This window comes from Ambystoma mexicanum, chromosome 1p (genome assembly GCF_040938575.1).
Source record: "Ambystoma mexicanum isolate Mex_15411 chromosome 1p, UKY_AmexF1_1, whole genome shotgun sequence".
In the NCBI taxonomy this organism is placed as follows: domain Eukaryota; kingdom Metazoa; phylum Chordata; class Amphibia; order Caudata; family Ambystomatidae; genus Ambystoma; species Ambystoma mexicanum.
The window spans coordinates 1026028321-1026050847 of NC_090921.1; the positions used below are offsets into that span (position 1 = coordinate 1026028321).

At 41.4% G+C, this 22527-nt stretch overlaps 5 non-coding genes across 5 annotated transcripts; all 5 read right to left on the bottom strand.

Moving 5' to 3' along the window:
• Positions 1–3702: 3702 nt before the first annotated feature.
• TRNAY-GUA (transfer RNA tyrosine (anticodon GUA)) lies at positions 3703–3788 on the bottom strand. The gene is given in 2 exon segments: positions 3703–3738; positions 3752–3788. It is a non-coding gene; the product is annotated as a tRNA-Tyr (tRNA).
• A 3745-nt stretch (positions 3789–7533) lies between these two features.
• Positions 7534–7619, bottom strand: TRNAY-AUA (transfer RNA tyrosine (anticodon AUA)). Its single transcript is given in 2 exon segments — positions 7534–7569; positions 7583–7619. It is a non-coding gene; the product is annotated as a tRNA-Tyr (tRNA).
• A 3098-nt stretch (positions 7620–10717) lies between these two features.
• TRNAY-GUA (transfer RNA tyrosine (anticodon GUA)) lies at positions 10718–10803 on the bottom strand. Its single transcript is given in 2 exon segments — positions 10718–10753; positions 10767–10803. It is a non-coding gene; the product is annotated as a tRNA-Tyr (tRNA).
• Positions 10804–16440: 5637 nt separating this feature from the next.
• On the bottom strand, positions 16441–16526 carry TRNAY-GUA (transfer RNA tyrosine (anticodon GUA)). The gene is given in 2 exon segments: positions 16441–16476; positions 16490–16526. It is a non-coding gene; the product is annotated as a tRNA-Tyr (tRNA).
• A 3745-nt stretch (positions 16527–20271) lies between these two features.
• Positions 20272–20357, bottom strand: TRNAY-AUA (transfer RNA tyrosine (anticodon AUA)). Its single transcript is given in 2 exon segments — positions 20272–20307; positions 20321–20357. It is a non-coding gene; the product is annotated as a tRNA-Tyr (tRNA).
• Between the last annotated feature and the right edge of the window lie 2170 nt (positions 20358–22527).

Below are 22527 nucleotides of genomic sequence, written 5' to 3' on the forward strand. Positions count from 1 at the left end.
AGGCTTGGCAAATCGTTCTCTAGCAAACTCAATACGAGCTTCCACTTCAACCGTCGACTTGTAAACATCTCTTGCAATTCGTGCAAAATACTACAAATTTGGCTTGTGACGTTCCCGAATTGAGTAAAAGCACATCAGTTCCCAATTAAAAAAATGACCCCCTCCGCAGTCTCCCGCATGTTACTGACCACCATACTAAGGGGGAAAAGTTGAAAGGCGGCGCCTCACAGGCCATCTCCTCAGAGTATTCAGCCGTGTTGGGCCTTGACAATATTTTAATATCTTGGATGGTGTATACTGTTCTCTCATTTCCCTTGAGAAATGAAGATTGTCAAGGGGATTCTGCTGTTTTGCCAGTTCATAGCAAGAGATGGGGATCCGAAACACCTCACAGGAAACCAATGAAGATTGGTGTTGGACAGAAACATAACGTGGCCACAGCCTCAAAGCAAAAGGCATCTATTTTCAGTGATGAAATATAATATAATTATAAATTGTCTGTTATTTTATTTTCCAAGTATTTTACTTTCCAAGTATTCAATTAAATTTGCATTTGGCAAAAGTCCTTCGAGCCGGATTTGAACCAGCGACCTAAGGATGCCTGTTTTACCACTACAGTCCTCCGCTCTACCAACTGAGCTTTCGAAGGCTTGGCAAATCATTCTTTAGCAAACTCAATACGAGCTTCCACTTCAACCGTCGACTTGTAAACATCTCTTGCAATTAGTGCAAAATACTACAAATTTGGCTTGTGAGGTTCCCGAATTGAGTAAAAGCACATCAGTTCCCAATTAAAAAAATGACCCCCTCCGCAGTCTCCAGCATGTTAATCACCACCATACTAAGGGGGAAAAGTTGAAAGGCGGCGCCTCACAGGCCATCTCCTCAGAGTATTCAGCCGTGTTGGGCCTTGACAATATTTTAATATCTTGGATGGTGTATAGTGTTCTCTCATTTCCCTTGAGAAATCAAGATTGTCAAGGGGATTCTGCTGTTTTGCCAGTTCATAGCAAGAGATGGGGATCCAAAACACCTGACAGGAAACCAATGAAGATTCGTGTTGGACAGAAAAATAACGTGGCCACAGCCTCAAAGCAAAAGGCATCTATTTTCAGTGATGAAATATAATATAATTATAAATTGTCTGTTATTTTACTTTCCAAGTATTTTACTTTCCAAGTATTCAATAAAATGTGCATTTGGCAAAAGTCCTTTGAGCCGGATTTGAACCAGCGACGAGCTATCGAAGGCTTGGCAAATCATTCTCTAGCAAACTCAATACAAGCTTCCACTTCAACCGTCGACTTGTAAACATCTCTTGCAATTCGTGCAAAATACTACAAATTTGGCTTGTGAGGTTCCCGAATTGAGTAAAAGCACATCAGTTCCCAATTAAAAAAATGACCCCCTCCGCAGTCTCCCGCATGTTACTGACCACCATACTAAGGGGGAAAAGTTGAAAGGCGGCACCTCACAGGCCATCTCCTCAGAGTATTCAGCCGCGTTGGGCCTTGACAATATTTTATTATCTTGGATGGTGTATAGTGTTCTCTCATTTCCCTTGAGAAATCAAGATTGTCAAGGGGATTCTGCTGTTTTGCCAGTTCATAGCAAGAGATGGGGATCCAAAACACCTCACAGGAAACCAATGAAGATTCGTGTTGGACAGAAATATAACATGGTCACAGCCTCAAAGCAAAAGGCATCTATTTTCAGTGATGAAATATAATATAATTATAAATTGTCTGCTATTTTACTTTCCAAGTATTTTACTTTCCAAGTATTCAATAAAATGTGCATTTGGCAAAAGTCCTTCGAGCCTGATTTGAACCAGCGACCTAAGGATGCCTGTTTTACCACTACAGTCCTCTGCTCTACCAACTGAGCTATCGAAGGCTTAGCAAATCACTCTCTAGCAAGCTCAATACGAGCTTCCACTTCAACCGTCGACATTCAAACATCTCTTGCAATTTGTGCAAAATACTACAAATTTGGCTTCTGAGGTTCCCGAATTGAGTAAAAGCACATCAGTTCACAATTAAAAAAATGACCCCCTCTGCAGTCTCCCGCATGTTACTGACCACCATACTAAGGAGGAAAAGTTGAAAGGCGGCGCCTCACAGGCCATCTCCTCAGAGTATTCATCAGTGTTCGGCCTTGACAATATTTTAATATCTTGGATGGTGTATAGTGTTCTCCCATTTCCCTTAAGAAATCAAGATTGTCAAGGGGATTCTGCTGTTTTGTCAGTTCATAGCAAGAGATGGGGATCCAAAATACCTCACAGGAAACCAACGAAGATTGGTGTCGGACAGAAAAATAACATGGCCACAGCCTCAAAGCAAAAGGCATCTATTTTCAGTGATGAAATATAACATAATTATAAATTGTCTGTTATTTTACTTTCCAAGTATTTTACTTTCCAAGTATTCAATAAAATGTGCATTTGGCAAAAGTCCTTTGAGCCGGAGTTGAACCAGCGACGAGCTATCGAAGGCTTGGCAAATCATTCTCTAGCAAACTCAATACAAACTTCCACTTCAACCGTCCACTTGTAAACATCTCTTGCAATTCGTGCAAAATACTACAAATTTGGCTTGTGAGGTTCCCGAATTGAGTAAAAGCACATCAGTTCCCAATTAAAAAAATGACCCCCACCGCAGTCTCCCGCATGTTAATGACCACTACACTAAGGGGGAAAAGTTGAAAGGCGGCGCCTCACAGGCCATCTCCTCAGAGTATTCAGCCGTGTTGGGCCTTGACAATATTTTAATATCTTGGATGGTGTATAGTGTTCTCTCATTTCCCTTGAGAAATCAAGATTGTCAAGGGGATTCTGCTGTTTTGCCAGTTCATAGCAAGAGATGGGGATCCAAAACACCTGACAGGAAACCAATGAAGATTCGTGTTGGACAGAAAAATAACGTGGCCACAGCCTCAAAGCAAAAGGCATCTATTTTCAGTGATGAAATATAATATAATTATAAATTGTCTGTTATTTTACTTTCCAAGTATTTTACTTTCCAAGTATTCAATAAAATGTGCATTTGGCAAGAGTCCTTTGAGCCGGATTTGAACCAGCGACCTAAGGATGCCTGTTTTACCACTACAGTCCTCCCCTCTACCAACTGATCTATTGAAGGCTTGGCATATCAACTCTAGCAAACTCAATACGAGCTTCCACTTCAACCGTCGACTTGTAAACATCTCTTGCAATTCGTGCAAAATACTACAAATTTGGCTTGTGAGGTTCCCGAATTGAGTAAAAGCACATCAGTTCCCAATTAAAAAAATGACCCCCTCCGCAGTCTCCCGCATGTTACTGACCACCATACTAAGGGGGAAAAGTTGAAAGGCGGCACCTCACAGGCCATCTCCTCAGAGTATTCAGCCGCGTTGGGCCTTGACAATATTTTAATATCTTGGATGGTGTATAGTGTTCTCTCATTTCCCTTGAGAAATCAAGATTGTCAAGGGGATTCTGCTGTTTTGCCAGTTCATAGCAAGAGATGGGGATCCAAAACACCTCACAGGAAACCAATGAAGATTTGTGTTGGACAGAAAAATAAGGTGGTCACAGCCTCAAAGCAAAAGGCATCTATTTTCAGTGATGAAATATAATATAATTATAAATTGTCTGTTATTTTACTTTCCAAGTATTTTACTTTCCAAGTATTCAATAAAATGTGCATTTGGCAAGAGTCCTTCGAGCCGGATTTGAACCAGCGACCTAAGGATGCCTGTTTTACCACTACAGTCCTCCGCTCTACCAACTGAGCTATCAAAGGCTTGGCAAATCAGTCTCTAGCAAGCTCAATACGAGCTTCCACTTCAACCGTCGACATTCAAACATCTCTTGCAATTCGTGCAAAATACTACAAATTTGGCTTGTGAGGTTCCCGAATTGAGTAAAAGCACATCAGTTCACAATTAAAAAAATGACCCCCTCCGCAGTCTCCCGCATGTTACTGACCACCATACAAAGGAGGAAAAGTTGAAAGGCGGCGCCTCACAGGCCATCTCCTCAGAGTATTCATCAGTGTTCGGCCTTGACAATATTTTAATATCTTGGATGGTGTATAGTGTTCTCCCATTTCCCTTGAGAAATCAAGATTGTCAAGGGGATTCTGCTGTTTTGTCAGTTCATAGCAAGAGATGGGGATCCAAAATACCTCACAGGAAACCAACGAAGATTGGTGTCGGACAGAAAAATAACGTGGCCACAGCCTCAAAGCAAAAGGCATCTATTTTCAGTGATGAAATATAATATAATTATAAATTGTCTGTTATTTTACTTTCCAAGTATTTTACTTTCCAAGTATTCAATAAAATGTGCATTTGGCAAAAGTCCTTTGAGCCGGATTTGAACCAGCGACGAGCTATCGAAGGCTTGGCAAATCATTCTCTAGCAAACTCAATACGAGCTTCCACTTCAACCGTCGACTTGTAAACATCTCTTGCAATTCGTGCAAAATACTACAAATTTGGCTTGTGAGGTTCCCGAATTGAGTAAAAGCACATCAGTTCCCAATTAAAAAAATGACCCCCTCCGAAGTCTCCCACATGTTAATGACCACCGTACTAAGGGGGACATGTTGAAAGGCGGCGCCTCACAGGCCATCTCCTCAGAGTATTCAGCCGTGTTGGGCCTTGACAATATTTTAATATCTTGGATGGTGTATAGTGTTCTCTCATTTCCCTTGAGAAATCAAGATTGTCAAGGGGATTCTGCTGTTTTGCCAGTTCATAGCAAGAGATGGGGATCCAAAGCACCTGACAGGAAACCAATGAAGATTCGTGTTGGACAGAAAAATAACGTGGCCACAGCCTCAAAGCAAAAGGCATCTATTTTCAGTGATGAAATATAATATAATTATAAATTGTCTGTTATTTTACTTTCCAAGTATTTTACTTTCCAAGTATTCAATAAAATGTGCATTTGGCAAAAGTCCTTCGAGCCGGATTTGAACCAGCGACCTAAGGATGCCTGTTTTACCACTACAGTCCTCCCCTCTACCAACTGAGCTATCGAAGGCTTGGCAAATCATTCTCTAGCAAACTCAATACGAGCTTCCACTTCAACCGTCGACTTGTAAACATCTCTTGCAATTCGTGCAAAATACTACAAATTTGGCTTGTGACGTTCCCGAATTGAGTAAAAGCACATCAGTTCCCAATTAAAAAAATGACCCCCTCCGCAGTCTCCCGCATGTTACTGACCACCATACTAAGGGGGAAAAGTTGAAAGGCGGCGCCTCACAGGCCATCTCCTCAGAGTATTCAGCCGTGTTGGGCCTTGACAATATTTTAATATCTTGGATGGTGTATAGTGTTCTCTCATTTCCCTTGAGAAATCAAGATTGTCAAGGGGATTCTGCTGTTTTGCCAGTTCATAGCAAGAGATGGGGATCCGAAACACCTCACAGAAAACCAATTAAGATTGGTGTTGGACAGAAACATAACGTGGCCACAGCCTCAAAGCAAAAGGCATCTATTTTCAGTGATGAAATATAATATAATTATAAATTGTCTGTTATTTTATTTTCCAAGTATTTTACTTTCCAAGTATTCAATAAAATTTGCATTTGGCAAAAGTCCTTCGCGCCAGATTTGAACCAGCGACCTAAGGATGCCTGTTTTACCACTACAGTCCTCCGCTCTACCAACTGAGCTTTCAAAGGCTTGGCAAATCATTCTCTAGCAAACTCAATACGAGCTTCCACTTCAACCGTCGACTTGTAAACATCTCTTGCAATTCGTGCAAAATACTACAAATTTGGCTTGTGAGGTTCCCGAATTGAGTAAAAGCACATCAGTTCCCAATTAAAAAAATGACCCCCTCCGCAGTCTCCCGCATGTTAATGACCACCATACTAAGGGGGAAAAGTTGAAAGGCGGCGCCTCACAGGCCATCTCCTCAGAGTATTCAGCCGTGTTGGGCCTTGACAATATTTTAATATCTTGGATGGTGTATAGTGTTCTCTCATTTCCCTTGAGAAATCAAGATTGTCAAGGGGATTCTGCTGTTTTGCCAGTTCATAGCAAGAGATGGGGATCCAAAACACCTGACAGGAAACCAATGAAGATTCGTGTTGGACAGAAAAATAACGTGGCCACAGCCTCAAAGCAAAAGGCATCTATTTTCAGTGATGAAATATAATATAATTATAAATTGTCTGTTATTTTACTTTCCAAGTATTTTACTTTCCAAGTATTCAATAAAATGTGCATTTGGCAAAAGTCCTTCGAGCCGGATTTGGACCAGCGACCTAAGGATGCATGTTTTACCACTACAGTCCTCCGCTGTACCAACTGAGCTATCGAAGGCTTGGCAAATCAGTCTCTAGCAAGCTCAATACGAGCTTCCACTTCAACCGTCGACATTCAAACATCTCTTGCAATTCGTGCAAAATACTACAAATTTGGCTTGTGAGGTTCCCGAATTGAGTAAAAGCACATCAGTTCCCAATTAAAAAAATGACCCCCTCCGCAGTCTCCCGCATGTTACTGACCACCATACTAAGGGGGAAAAGTTGAAAGGCGGCACCTCACAGGCCATCTCTTCAGAGTATTCAGCCGCGTTGGACCTTGACAATATTTTAATATCTTGGATGGTGTATAGTGTTCTCTCATTTCCCTTGAGAAATCAAGATTGTCAAGGGGATTCTGCTGTTTTGCCAGTTCATAGCAAGAGATGGGGATCCAAAACACCTCACAGGAAACCAATGAAGATTCGTGTTGGACAGAAAAATAACATGGTCACAGCCTCAAAGCAAAAGGCATCTATTTTCAGTGATGAAATATAATATAATTATAAATTGTCTGTTATTTTACTTTCCAAGTATTTTACTTTCCAAGTATTCAATAAAATGTGCATTTGGCAAAAGTCCTTCGAGCCGGATTTGGACCAGCGACCTAAGGATGCCTGTTTTACCACTACAGTCCTCCGCTGTACCAACTGAGCTATCGAAGGCTTGGCAAATTAGTCTCTAGCAAGCTCAATACGAGCTTCCACTTCAACCGTCGACATTCAAACATCTCTTGCAATTCGTGCAAAATACTACAAATTTGGCTTGTGAGGTTCCCGAATTGAGTAAAAGCACATCAGTTCACAATTAAAAAAATGACCCCCTCCGCAGTCTCCCGCATGTTACTGACCACCATACTAAGGAGGAAAAGTTGAAAGGCGGCGCCTCACAGGCCATCTCCTCAGAGTATTCATCAGTGTTCGGCCTTGACAATATTTTAATATCTTGGATGGTGTATAGTGTTCTCCCATTTCCCTTGAGAAATCAAGATTGTCAAGGGGATTCTGCTGTTTTGTCAGTTCGTAGCAAGAGATGGGGATCCAAAATACCTCACAGGAAACCAACGAAGATTGGTGTCGGACAGAAAAATAACGTGGCCACAGCCTCAAAGCAAAAGGCATCTATTTTCAGTGATGAAATATAATATAATTATAAATTGTCTGTTATTTTACTTTCCAAGTATTTTACTTTCCAAGTATTCAATAAAATGTGCATTTGGCAAAAGTCCTTCGAGCCGGATTTGAACCAGCGACCTAAGGATGCCTGTTTTACCACTATAGTCCTCCGCTCTACCAACTGAGCTATCGAAGGCTTGGCAAATCGTTCTCTAGCAAACTCAATACGAGCTTCCACTTCAACCGTCGACTTGTAAACATCTCTTGCAATTCGTGCAAAATACTACAAATTTGGCTTGTGACGTTCCCGAATTGAGTAAAAGCACATCAGTTCCCAATTAAAAAAATAACCCCCTCCGCAGTCTCCCGCATGTTACTGACCACCATACTAAGGGGGAAAAGTTGAAAGGCGGCGCCTCACAGGCCATCTCCTCAAAGTATTCAGCCGTGTTGGGCCTTGACAATATTTTAATATCTTGGATGGTGTATACTGTTCTCTCATTTCCCTTGAGAAATCAAGATTGTCAAGGGGATTCTGCTGTTTTGCCAGTTCATAGCAAGAGATGGGGATCCAAAACACCTGACAGGAAACGAATGAAGATTCGTGTTGGACAGAAAAATAACGTGGCCACAGCCTCAAAGCAAAAGGCATCTATTTTCAGTGATGAAATATAATATAATTATAAATTGTCTGTTATTTTACTTTCCAAGTATTTTACTTTCCAAGTATTCAATAAAATGTGCATTTGGCATAAGTCCTTCGAGCCGGATTTGGACCAGCGACCTAAGGATGCCTGTTTTACCACTACAGTCCTCCGCTGTACCAACTGAGCTATCGAAGGCTTGGCAAATCAGTCTCTAGCAAGCTCAATACGAGCTTCCACTTCAACCGTCGACATTCAAACATCTCTTGCAATTCGTGCAAAATACTGCAAATTTGGCTTGTGAGGTTCCCGAATTGAGTAAAAGCACATCAGTTCCCAATTAAAAAAATGACCCCCTCCGCAGTCTCCCGCATGTTACTGACCACCATACTAAGGGGGAAAAGTTGAAAGGCGGCACCTCACAGGCCATCTCCTCAGAGTATTCAGCCGCGTTGCGCCTTGACAATATTTTAATATCTTGGATGGTGTATAGTGTTCTCTCATTTCCCTTGAGAAATCAAGATTGTCAAGGGGATTGTGCTGTTTTGCCAGTTCATAGCAAGAGATGGGGATACAAAACACCTCACAGGAAACCAATGAAGATTCGTGTTGGACAGAAAAATAACATGGTCACAGCCTCAAAGCAAAAGGCATCTATTTTCAGTGATGAAATATAATATAATTATAAATTGTCTGTTATTTTAGTTTCCAAGTATTTTACTTTCCAAGTATTCAATAAAATGTGCATTTGGCAAAAGTCCTTCGAGCCGGATTTGGACCAGCGACCTAAGGATGCCTGTTTTACCACTACAGTCCTCCGCTGTACCAACTGAGCTATCGAAGGCTTGGCAAATCAGTCTCTAGCAAGCTCAATACGAGCTTCCACTTCAACCGTCGACATTCAAACATCTCTTGCAATTCGTGCAAAATACTACAAATTTGGCTTGTGAGGTTCCCGAATTGAGTAAAAGCACATCAGTTCACAATTAAAAAAATGACCCCCTCCGCAGTCTCCCGCATGTTACTGACCACCATACTAAGGAGGAAAAGTTGAAAGGCGGCGCCTCACAGGCCATCTCCTCAGAGTATTCATCAGTGTTCGGCCTTGACAATATTTTAATATCTTGGATGGTGTATAGTGTTCTCCCATTTCCCTTGAGAAATCAAGATTGTCAAGGGGATTCTGCTGTTTTGTCAGTTCATAGCAAGAGATGGGGATCCAAAATACCTCACAGGAAACCAACGAAGATTGGTGTCGGACAGAAAAATAACGTGGCCACAGCCTCAAAGCAAAAGGCATCTATTTTCAGTGATGAAATATAATATAATTATAAATTGTCTGTTATTTTACTTTCCAAGTATTTTACTTTCCAAGTATTCAATAAAATGTGCATTTGGCAAAAGTCCTTTGAGCCGGATTTGAACCAGCGACGAGCTATCGAAGGCTTGGCAAATCATTCTCTAGCAAACTCAATACGAGCTTCCACTTCAACCGTCCACTTGTAAACATCTCTTGCAATTCGTGCAAAATACTACAAATTTGGCTTGTGAGGTTCCCGAATTGAGTAAAAGCACATCAGTTCCCAATTAAAAAAATGACCCCCTCCGCAGTCTCCCGCATGTTAATGACCACTATACTAAGGGGGAAAAGTTGAAAGGCGGCGCCTCACAGGCCATCTCCTCAGAGTATTCAGCCGTGTTGGGCCTTGACAATATTTTAATATCTTGGATGGTGTATAGTGTTCTCTCATTTCCCTTGAGAAATCAAGATTGTCAAGGGGATTCTGCTGTTTTGCCAGTTCATAGCAAGAGATGGGGATCCAAAACACCTGACAGGAAACCAATGAAGATTCGTGTTGGACAGAAAAATAACGTGGCCACAGCCTCAAAGCAAAAGGCATCTATTTTCAGTGATGAAATATAATATAATTATAAATTGTCTGTTATTTTACTTTCCAAGTATTTTACTTTCCAAGTATTCAATAAAATGTGCATTTGGCAAGAGTCCTTCGAGCCGGATTTGAACCAGCGACCTAAGGATGCCTGTTTTACCACTACAGTCCTCCCCTCTACCAACTGAGCTATCGAAGGCTTGGCATATCAACTCTAGCAAACTCAATACGAGCTTCCACTTCAACCGTCGACTTGTAAGCATCTCTTGCAATTCGTGCAAAATACTACAAATTTGGCTTGTGAGGTTCCCGAATTGAGTAAAAGCACATCAGTTCCCAATTAAAAAAATGACCCCCTCCGCAGTCTCCCGCATGTTACTGACCACCATACTAAGGGGGAAAAGTTGAAAGGCGGCACCTCACAGGCCATCTCCTCAGAGTATTCAGCCGCGTTGGGCCTTGACAATATTTTAATATCTTGGATGGTGTATAGTGTTCTCTCATTTCCCTTGAGGAATCAAGATTGTCAAGGGGATTCTGCTGTTTTGCCAGTTCATAGCAAGAGATGGGGATCCAAACCACCTCACAGGAAACCAATGAAGATTTGTGTTGGACAGAAAAATAAGGTGGTCACAGCCTCAAAACAAAAGGCATCTATTTTCAGTGATGAAATATAATATAATTATAAATTGTCTGTTATTTTACTTTCCAAGTATTTTACTTTCCAAGTATTCAATAAAATGTGCATTTGGCAAAAGTCCTTCGAGCCGGATTTGAACCAGCGACCTAAGGATGCCTGTTTTACCACTACAGTCCTCCGCTCTACCAACTGAGCTATCAAAGGCTTGGCAAATCAATCTCTAGCAAGCTCAATACGAGCTTCCACTTCAACCATCGACATTCAAACATCTCTTGCAATTCGTGCAAAATACTACAAATTTGGCTTGTGAGGTTCCCGAATTGAGTAAAAGCACATCAGTTCACAATTAAAAAAATGACCCCCTCCGCAGTCTCCCGCATGTTACTGACCACCATACAAAGGAGGAAAAGTTGAAAGGCGGCGCCTCACAGGCCATCTCCTCAGAGTATTCATCAGTGTTCGGCCTTGACAATATTTTAATATCTTGGATGGTGTATAGTGTTCTCCCATTTCACTTGAGAAATCAAGATTGTCAAGGGGATTCTGCTGTTTTTTCAGTTCATAGCAAGAGATGGGGATCCAAAATACCTCACAGGAAACCAACTAAGATTGGTGTCGGACAGAAAAATAACGTGGCCACAGCCTCAAAGCAAAAGGCATCTATTTTCAGTGATGAAATATAATATAATTATAAATTGTCTGTTATTTTACTTTCCAAGTATTTTACTTTCCAAGTATTCAATAAAATGTGCATTTGGCAAAAGTCCCTCGAGCCGGATTTGAACCAGCCACCTAAGGATGCCTGTTTTACCATTACAGTCCTCCGCTCTACCAACTGAGCTATCGAAGGCTTGGCAAATCGTTCTCTAGCAAACTCAATACGAGCTTCCACTTCAACCGTCGACTTGTAAACATCTCTTGCAATTCGTGCAAAATACTACAAATTTGGCTTGTGACGTTCCCGAATTGAGTAAAAGCACATCAGTTCCCAATTAAAAAAATGACCCCCTCCGCAGTCTCCCGCATGTTACTGACCACCATACTAAGGGGGAAAAGTTGAAAGGCGGCGCCTCACAGGCCATCTCCTCAGAGTATTCAGCCGTGTTGGGCCTTGACAATATTTTAATATCTTGGATGGTGTATACTGTTCTCTCATTTCCCTTGAGAAATCAAGATTGTCAAGGGGATTCTGCTGTTTTGCAAGTTCATAGCAAGAGATGGGGATCTGAAACACCTCACAGGAAACCAATGAAGATTGGTGTTGGACAGAAACATAACGTGGCCACAGCCTCAAAGCAAAAGGCATCTATTTTCAGTGATGAAATATAATATAATTATAAATTGTCTGTTATTTTATTTTCCAAGTATTTTACTTTCCAAGTATTCAATAAAATTTGCATTTGGCAAAAGTCCTTCGAGCAGGATTTCAACCAGCGACCTAAGGATGCCTGTTTTACCACTACAGTCTTCCGCTCTACCAACTGAGCTTTCGAAGGCTTGGCAAATCATTCTCTAGCAAACTCAATACGAGCTTCCACTTCAACCGTCGACTTGTAAACATCTCTTGCAATTCGTGCAAAATACTACAAATTTGGCTTGTGAGGTTCCCGAATTGAGTAAAAGCACATCAGTTCCCAATTAAAAAAATGACCCCCTCCGCAGTCTCCCGCATGTTAATGACCACCATACTAAGGGGGAAAAGTTGAAAGGCGGCACCTCACAGGCCATCTCCTCAGAGTATTCAGCCGCGTTGGGCCTTGACAATATTTTAATATCTTGGATGGTGTATAGTGTTCTCTCATTTCCCTTGAGAAATCAAGATTGTCAAGGGGATTCTGCTGTTTTGTCAGTTCATAGCAAGAGATGGGGATCCAAAATACCTCACAGGAAACCAACGAAGATTGGTGTCGGACAGAAAAATAACGTGGCCACAGCCTCAAAGCAAAAGGCATCTATTTTCAGTGATGAAATATAATATAATTATAAATTGTCTGTTATTTTACTTTCCAAGTATTTTACTTTCCAAGTATTCAATAAAATGTGCATTTGGCAAAAGTCCCTCGAGCCGGATTTGAACCAGCCACCTAAGGATGCCTGCTTTACCACTACAGTCCTCCGCTCTACCAACTGAGCTATCGAAGGCTTGGCAAATCGTTCTCTAGCAAACTCAATACGAGCTTCCACTTCAACCGTCGACTTGTAAACATCTCTTGCAATTCGTGCAAAATACTACAAATTTGGCTTGTGACGTTCCCGAATTGAGTAAAAGCACATCAGTTCCCAATTAAAAAAATGACCCCCTCCGCAGTCTCCCGCATGTTACTGACCACCATACTAAGGGGGAAAAGTTGAAAGGCGGCGCCTCACAGGCCATCTCCTCAGAGTATTCAGCCGTGTTGGGCCTTGACAATATTTTAATATCTTGGATGGTGTATACTGTTCTCTCATTTCCCTTGAGAAATGAAGATTGTCAAGGGGATTCTGCTGTTTTGCCAGTTCATAGCAAGAGATGGGGATCCGAAACACCTCACAGGAAACCAATGAAGATTGGTGTTGGACAGAAACATAACGTGGCCACAGCCTCAAAGCAAAAGGCATCTATTTTCAGTGATGAAATATAATATAATTATAAATTGTCTGTTATTTTATTTTCCAAGTATTTTACTTTCCAAGTATTCAATTAAATTTGCATTTGGCAAAAGTCCTTCGAGCCGGATTTGAACCAGCGACCTAAGGATGCCTGTTTTACCACTACAGTCCTCCGCTCTACCAACTGAGCTTTCGAAGGCTTGGCAAATCATTCTTTAGCAAACTCAATACGAGCTTCCACTTCAACCGTCGACTTGTAAACATCTCTTGCAATTAGTGCAAAATACTACAAATTTGGCTTGTGAGGTTCCCGAATTGAGTAAAAGCACATCAGTTCCCAATTAAAAAAATGACCCCCTCCGCAGTCTCCAGCATGTTAATCACCACCATACTAAGGGGGAAAAGTTGAAAGGCGGCGCCTCACAGGCCATCTCCTCAGAGTATTCAGCCGTGTTGGGCCTTGACAATATTTTAATATCTTGGATGGTGTATAGTGTTCTCTCATTTCCCTTGAGAAATCAAGATTGTCAAGGGGATTCTGCTGTTTTGCCAGTTCATAGCAAGAGATGGGGATCCAAAACACCTGACAGGAAACCAATGAAGATTCGTGTTGGACAGAAAAATAACGTGGCCACAGCCTCAAAGCAAAAGGCATCTATTTTCAGTGATGAAATATAATATAATTATAAATTGTCTGTTATTTTACTTTCCAAGTATTTTACTTTCCAAGTATTCAATAAAATGTGCATTTGGCAAAAGTCCTTTGAGCCGGATTTGAACCAGCGACGAGCTATCGAAGGCTTGGCAAATCATTCTCTAGCAAACTCAATACAAGCTTCCACTTCAACCGTCGACTTGTAAACATCTCTTGCAATTCGTGCAAAATACTACAAATTTGGCTTGTGAGGTTCCCGAATTGAGTAAAAGCACATCAGTTCCCAATTAAAAAAATGACCCCCTCCGCAGTCTCCCGCATGTTACTGACCACCATACTAAGGGGGAAAAGTTGAAAGGCGGCACCTCACAGGCCATCTCCTCAGAGTATTCAGCCGCGTTGGGCCTTGACAATATTTTATTATCTTGGATGGTGTATAGTGTTCTCTCATTTCCCTTGAGAAATCAAGATTGTCAAGGGGATTCTGCTGTTTTGCCAGTTCATAGCAAGAGATGGGGATCCAAAACACCTCACAGGAAACCAATGAAGATTCGTGTTGGACAGAAATATAACATGGTCACAGCCTCAAAGCAAAAGGCATCTATTTTCAGTGATGAAATATAATATAATTATAAATTGTCTGCTATTTTACTTTCCAAGTATTTTACTTTCCAAGTATTCAATAAAATGTGCATTTGGCAAAAGTCCTTCGAGCCTGATTTGAACCAGCGACCTAAGGATGCCTGTTTTACCACTACAGTCCTCTGCTCTACCAACTGAGCTATCGAAGGCTTAGCAAATCACTCTCTAGCAAGCTCAATACGAGCTTCCACTTCAACCGTCGACATTCAAACATCTCTTGCAATTTGTGCAAAATACTACAAATTTGGCTTCTGAGGTTCCCGAATTGAGTAAAAGCACATCAGTTCACAATTAAAAAAATGACCCCCTCTGCAGTCTCCCGCATGTTACTGACCACCATACTAAGGAGGAAAAGTTGAAAGGCGGCGCCTCACAGGCCATCTCCTCAGAGTATTCATCAGTGTTCGGCCTTGACAATATTTTAATATCTTGGATGGTGTATAGTGTTCTCCCATTTCCCTTAAGAAATCAAGATTGTCAAGGGGATTCTGCTGTTTTGTCAGTTCATAGCAAGAGATGGGGATCCAAAATACCTCACAGGAAACCAACGAAGATTGGTGTCGGACAGAAAAATAACATGGCCACAGCCTCAAAGCAAAAGGCATCTATTTTCAGTGATGAAATATAACATAATTATAAATTGTCTGTTATTTTACTTTCCAAGTATTTTACTTTCCAAGTATTCAATAAAATGTGCATTTGGCAAAAGTCCTTTGAGCCGGAGTTGAACCAGCGACGAGCTATCGAAGGCTTGGCAAATCATTCTCTAGCAAACTCAATACAAACTTCCACTTCAACCGTCCACTTGTAAACATCTCTTGCAATTCGTGCAAAATACTACAAATTTGGCTTGTGAGGTTCCCGAATTGAGTAAAAGCACATCAGTTCCCAATTAAAAAAATGACCCCCACCGCAGTCTCCCGCATGTTAATGACCACTACACTAAGGGGGAAAAGTTGAAAGGCGGCGCCTCACAGGCCATCTCCTCAGAGTATTCAGCCGTGTTGGGCCTTGACAATATTTTAATATCTTGGATGGTGTATAGTGTTCTCTCATTTCCCTTGAGAAATCAAGATTGTCAAGGGGATTCTGCTGTTTTGCCAGTTCATAGCAAGAGATGGGGATCCAAAACACCTGACAGGAAACCAATGAAGATTCGTGTTGGACAGAAAAATAACGTGGCCACAGCCTCAAAGCAAAAGGCATCTATTTTCAGTGATGAAATATAATATAATTATAAATTGTCTGTTATTTTACTTTCCAAGTATTTTACTTTCCAAGTATTCAATAAAATGTGCATTTGGCAAGAGTCCTTTGAGCCGGATTTGAACCAGCGACCTAAGGATGCCTGTTTTACCACTACAGTCCTCCCCTCTACCAACTGATCTATTGAAGGCTTGGCATATCAACTCTAGCAAACTCAATACGAGCTTCCACTTCAACCGTCGACTTGTAAACATCTCTTGCAATTCGTGCAAAATACTACAAATTTGGCTTGTGAGGTTCCCGAATTGAGTAAAAGCACATCAGTTCCCAATTAAAAAAATGACCCCCTCCGCAGTCTCCCGCATGTTACTGACCACCATACTAAGGGGGAAAAGTTGAAAGGCGGCACCTCACAGGCCATCTCCTCAGAGTATTCAGCCGCGTTGGGCCTTGACAATATTTTAATATCTTGGATGGTGTATAGTGTTCTCTCATTTCCCTTGAGAAATCAAGATTGTCAAGGGGATTCTGCTGTTTTGCCAGTTCATAGCAAGAGATGGGGATCCAAAACACCTCACAGGAAACCAATGAAGATTTGTGTTGGACAGAAAAATAAGGTGGTCACAGCCTCAAAGCAAAAGGCATCTATTTTCAGTGATGAAATATAATATAATTATAAATTGTCTGTTATTTTACTTTCCAAGTATTTTACTTTCCAAGTATTCAATAAAATGTGCATTTGGCAAGAGTCCTTCGAGCCGGATTTGAACCAGCGACCTAAGGATGCCTGTTTTACCACTACAGTCCTCCGCTCTACCAACTGAGCTATCAAAGGCTTGGCAAATCAGTCTCTAGCAAGCTCAATACGAGCTTCCACTTCAACCGTCGACATTCAAACATCTCTTGCAATTCGTGCAAAATACTACAAATTTGGCTTGTGAGGTTCCCGAATTGAGTAAAAGCACATCAGTTCACAATTAAAAAAATGACCCCCTCCGCAGTCTCCCGCATGTTACTGACCACCATACAAAGGAGGAAAAGTTGAAAGGCGGCGCCTCACAGGCCATCTCCTCAGAGTATTCATCAGTGTTCGGCCTTGACAATATTTTAATATCTTGGATGGTGTATAGTGTTCTCCCATTTCCCTTGAGAAATCAAGATTGTCAAGGGGATTCTGCTGTTTTGTCAGTTCATAGCAAGAGATGGGGATCCAAAATACCTCACAGGAAACCAACGAAGATTGGTGTCGGACAGAAAAATAACGTGGCCACAGCCTCAAAGCAAAAGGCATCTATTTTCAGTGATGAAATATAATATAATTATAAATTGTCTGTTATTTTACTTTCCAAGTATTTTACTTTCCAAGTATTCAATAAAATGTGCATTTGGCAAAAGTCCTTTGAGCCGGATTTGAACCAGCGACGAGCTATCGAAGGCTTGGCAAATCATTCTCTAGCAAACTCAATACGAGCTTCCACTTCAACCGTCGACTTGTAAACATCTCTTGCAATTCGTGCAAAATACTACAAATTTGGCTTGTGAGGTTCCCGAATTGAGTAAAAGCACATCAGTTCCCAATTAAAAAAATGACCCCCTCCGAAGTCTCCCACATGTTAATGACCACCGTACTAAGGGGGACATGTTGAAAGGCGGCGCCTCACAGGCCATCTCCTCAGAGTATTCAGCCGTGTTGGGCCTTGACAATATTTTAATATCTTGGATGGTGTATAGTGTTCTCTCATTTCCCTTGAGAAATCAAGATTGTCAAGGGGATTCTGCTGTTTTGCCAGTTCATAGCAAGAGATGGGGATCCAAAGCACCTGACAGGAAACCAATGAAGATTCGTGTTGGACAGAAAAATAACGTGGCCACAGCCTCAAAGCAAAAGGCATCTATTTTCAGTGATGAAATATAATATAATTATACATTGTCTGTTATTTTACTTTCCAAGTATTTTACTTTCCAAGTATTCAATAAAATGTGCATTTGGCAAAAGTCCTTCGAGCCGGATTTGAACCAGCGACCTAAGGATGCCTGTTTTACCACTACAGTCCTCCCCTCTACCAACTGAGCTATCGAAGGCTTGGCAAATCATTCTCTAGCAAACTCAATACGAGCTTCCACTTCAACCGTCGACTTGTAAACATCTCTTGCAATTCGTGCAAAATACTACAAATTTGGCTTGTGACGTTCCCGAATTGAGTAAAAGCACATCAGTTCCCAATTAAAAAAATGACCCCCTCCGCAGTCTCCCGCATGTTACTGACCACCATACTAAGGGGGAAAAGTTGAAAGGCGGCGCCTCACAGGCCATCTCCTCAGAGTATTCAGCCGTGTTGGGCCTTGACAATATTTTAATATCTTGGATGGTGTATAGTGTTCTCTCATTTCCCTTGAGAAATCAAGATTGTCAAGGGGATTCTGCTGTTTTGCCAGTTCATAGCAAGAGATGGGGATCCGAAACACCTCACAGAAAACCAATTAAGATTGGTGTTGGACAGAAACATAACGTGGCCACAGCCTCAAAGCAAAAGGCATCTATTTTCAGTGATGAAATATAATATAATTATAAATTGTCTGTTATTTTATTTTCCAAGTATTTTACTTTCCAAGTATTCAATAAAATTTGCATTTGGCAAAAGTCCTTCGCGCCAGATTTGAACCAGCGACCTAAGGATGCCTGTTTTACCACTACAGTCCTCCGCTCTACCAACTGAGCTTTCAAAGGCTTGGCAAATCATTCTCTAGCAAACTCAATACGAGCTTCCACTTCAACCGTCGACTTGTAAACATCTCTTGCAATTCGTGCAAAATACTACAAATTTGGCTTGTGAGGTTCCCGAATTGAGTAAAAGCACATCAGTTCCCAATTAAAAAAATGACCCCCTCCGCAGTCTCCCGCATGTTAATGACCACCATACTAAGGGGGAAAAGTTGAAAGGCGGCGCCTCACAGGCCATCTCCTCAGAGTATTCAGCCGTGTTGGGCCTTGACAATATTTTAATATCTTGGATGGTGTATAGTGTTCTCTCATTTCCCTTGAGAAATCAAGATTGTCAAGGGGATTCTGCTGTTTTGCCAGTTCATAGCAAGAGATGGGGATCCAAAACACCTGACAGGAAACCAATGAAGATTCGTGTTGGACAGAAAAATAACGTGGCCACAGCCTCAAAGCAAAAGGCATCTATTTTCAGTGATGAAATATAATATAATTATAAATTGTCTGTTATTTTACTTTCCAAGTATTTTACTTTCCAAGTATTCAATAAAATGTGCATTTGGCAAAAGTCCTTCGAGCCGGATTTGGACCAGCGACCTAAGGATGCATGTTTTACCACTACAGTCCTCCGCTGTACCAACTGAGCTATCGAAGGCTTGGCAAATCAGTCTCTAGCAAGCTCAATACGAGCTTCCACTTCAACCGTCGACATTCAAACATCTCTTGCAATTCGTGCAAAATACTACAAATTTGGCTTGTGAGGTTCCCGAATTGAGTAAAAGCACATCAGTTCCCAATTAAAAAAATGACCCCCTCCGCAGTCTCCCGCATGTTACTGACCACCATACTAAGGGGGAAAAGTTGAAAGGCGGCACCTCACAGGCCATCTCCTCAGAGTATTCAGCCGCGTTGGACCTTGACAATATTTTAATATCTTGGATGGTGTATAGTGTTCTCTCATTTCCCTTGAGAAATCAAGATTGTCAAGGGGATTCTGCTGTTTTGCCAGTTCATAGCAAGAGATGGGGATCCAAAACACCTCACAGGAAACCAATGAAGATTCGTGTTGGACAGAAAAATAACATGGTCACAGCCTCAAAGCAAAAGGCATCTATTTTCAGTGATGAAATATAATATAATTATAAATTGTCTGTTATTTTACTTTCCAAGTATTTTACTTTCCAAGTATTCAATAAAATGTGCATTTGGCAAAAGTCCTTCGAGCCGGATTTGGACCAGCGACCTAAGGATGCCTGTTTTACCACTACAGTCCTCCGCTGTACCAACTGAGCTATCGAAGGCTTGGCAAATTAGTCTCTAGCAAGCTCAATACGAGCTTCCACTTCAACCGTCGACATTCAAACATCTCTTGCAATTCGTGCAAAATACTACAAATTTGGCTTGTGAGGTTCCCGAATTGAGTAAAAGCACATCAGTTCACAATTAAAAAAATGACCCCCTCCGCAGTCTCCCGCATGTTACTGACCACCATACTAAGGAGGAAAAGTTGAAAGGCGGCGCCTCACAGGCCATCTCCTCAGAGTATTCATCAGTGTTCGGCCTTGACAATATTTTAATATCTTGGATGGTGTATAGTGTTCTCCCATTTCCCTTGAGAAATCAAGATTGTCAAGGGGATTCTGCTGTTTTGTCAGTTCGTAGCAAGAGATGGGGATCCAAAATACCTCACAGGAAACCAACGAAGATTGGTGTCGGACAGAAAAATAACGTGGCCACAGCCTCAAAGCAAAAGGCATCTATTTTCAGTGATGAAATATAATATAATTATAAATTGTCTGTTATTTTACTTTCCAAGTATTTTACTTTCCAAGTATTCAATAAAATGTGCATTTGGCAAAAGTCCTTCGAGCCGGATTTGAACCAGCGACCTAAGGATGCCTGTTTTACCACTATAGTCCTCCGCTCTACCAACTGAGCTATCGAAGGCTTGGCAAATCGTTCTCTAGCAAACTCAATACGAGCTTCCACTTCAACCGTCGACTTGTAAACATCTCTTGCAATTCGTGCAAAATACTACAAATTTGGCTTGTGACGTTCCCGAATTGAGTAAAAGCACATCAGTTCCCAATTAAAAAAATAACCCCCTCCGCAGTCTCCCGCATGTTACTGACCACCATACTAAGGGGGAAAAGTTGAAAGGCGGCGCCTCACAGGCCATCTCCTCAAAGTATTCAGCCGTGTTGGGCCTTGACAATATTTTAATATCTTGGATGGTGTATACTGTTCTCTCATTTCCCTTGAGAAATCAAGATTGTCAAGGGGATTCTGCTGTTTTGCCAGTTCATAGCAAGAGATGGGGATCCAAAACACCTGACAGGAAACGAATGAAGATTCGTGTTGGACAGAAAAATAACGTGGCCACAGCCTCAAAGCAAAAGGCATCTATTTTCAGTGATGAAATATAATATAATTATAAATTGTCTGTTATTTTACTTTCCAAGTATTTTACTTTCCAAGTATTCAATAAAATGTGCATTTGGCATAAGTCCTTCGAGCCGGATTTGGACCAGCGACCTAAGGATGCCTGTTTTACCACTACAGTCCTCCGCTGTACCAACTGAGCTATCGAAGGCTTGGCAAATCAGTCTCTAGCAAGCTCAATACGAGCTTCCACTTCAACCGTCGACATTCAAACATCTCTTGCAATTCGTGCAAAATACTGCAAATTTGGCTTGTGAGGTTCCCGAATTGAGTAAAAGCACATCAGTTCCCAATTAAAAAAATGACCCCCTCCGCAGTCTCCCGCATGTTACTGACCACCATACTAAGGGGGAAAAGTTGAAAGGCGGCACCTCACAGGCCATCTCCTCAGAGTATTCAGCCGCGTTGCGCCTTGACAATATTTTAATATCTTGGATGGTGTATAGTGTTCTCTCATTTCCCTTGAGAAATCAAGATTGTCAAGGGGATTGTGCTGTTTTGCCAGTTCATAGCAAGAGATGGGGATACAAAACACCTCACAGGAAACCAATGAAGATTCGTGTTGGACAGAAAAATAACATGGTCACAGCCTCAAAGCAAAAGGCATCTATTTTCAGTGATGAAATATAATATAATTATAAATTGTCTGTTATTTTAGTTTCCAAGTATTTTACTTTCCAAGTATTCAATAAAATGTGCATTTGGCAAAAGTCCTTCGAGCCGGATTTGGACCAGCGACCTAAGGATGCCTGTTTTACCACTACAGTCCTCCGCTGTACCAACTGAGCTATCGAAGGCTTGGCAAATCAGTCTCTAGCAAGCTCAATACGAGCTTCCACTTCAACCGTCGACATTCAAACATCTCTTGCAATTCGTGCAAAATACTACAAATTTGGCTTGTGAGGTTCCCGAATTGAGTAAAAGCACATCAGTTCACAATTAAAAAAATGACCCCCTCCGCAGTCTCCCGCATGTTACTGACCACCATACTAAGGAGGAAAAGTTGAAAGGCGGCGCCTCACAGGCCATCTCCTCAGAGTATTCATCAGTGTTCGGCCTTGACAATATTTTAATATCTTGGATGGTGTATAGTGTTCTCCCATTTCCCTTGAGAAATCAAGATTGTCAAGGGGATTCTGCTGTTTTGTCAGTTCATAGCAAGAGATGGGGATCCAAAATACCTCACAGGAAACCAACGAAGATTGGTGTCGGACAGAAAAATAACGTGGCCACAGCCTCAAAGCAAAAGGCATCTATTTTCAGTGATGAAATATAATATAATTATAAATTGTCTGTTATTTTACTTTCCAAGTATTTTACTTTCCAAGTATTCAATAAAATGTGCATTTGGCAAAAGTCCTTTGAGCCGGATTTGAACCAGCGACGAGCTATCGAAGGCTTGGCAAATCATTCTCTAGCAAACTCAATACGAGCTTCCACTTCAACCGTCCACTTGTAAACATCTCTTGCAATTCGTGCAAAATACTACAAATTTGGCTTGTGAGGTTCCCGAATTGAGTAAAAGCACATCAGTTCCCAATTAAAAAAATGACCCCCTCCGCAGTCTCCCGCATGTTAATGACCACTATACTAAGGGGGAAAAGTTGAAAGGCGGCGCCTCACAGGCCATCTCCTCAGAGTATTCAGCCGTGTTGGGCCTTGACAATATTTTAAT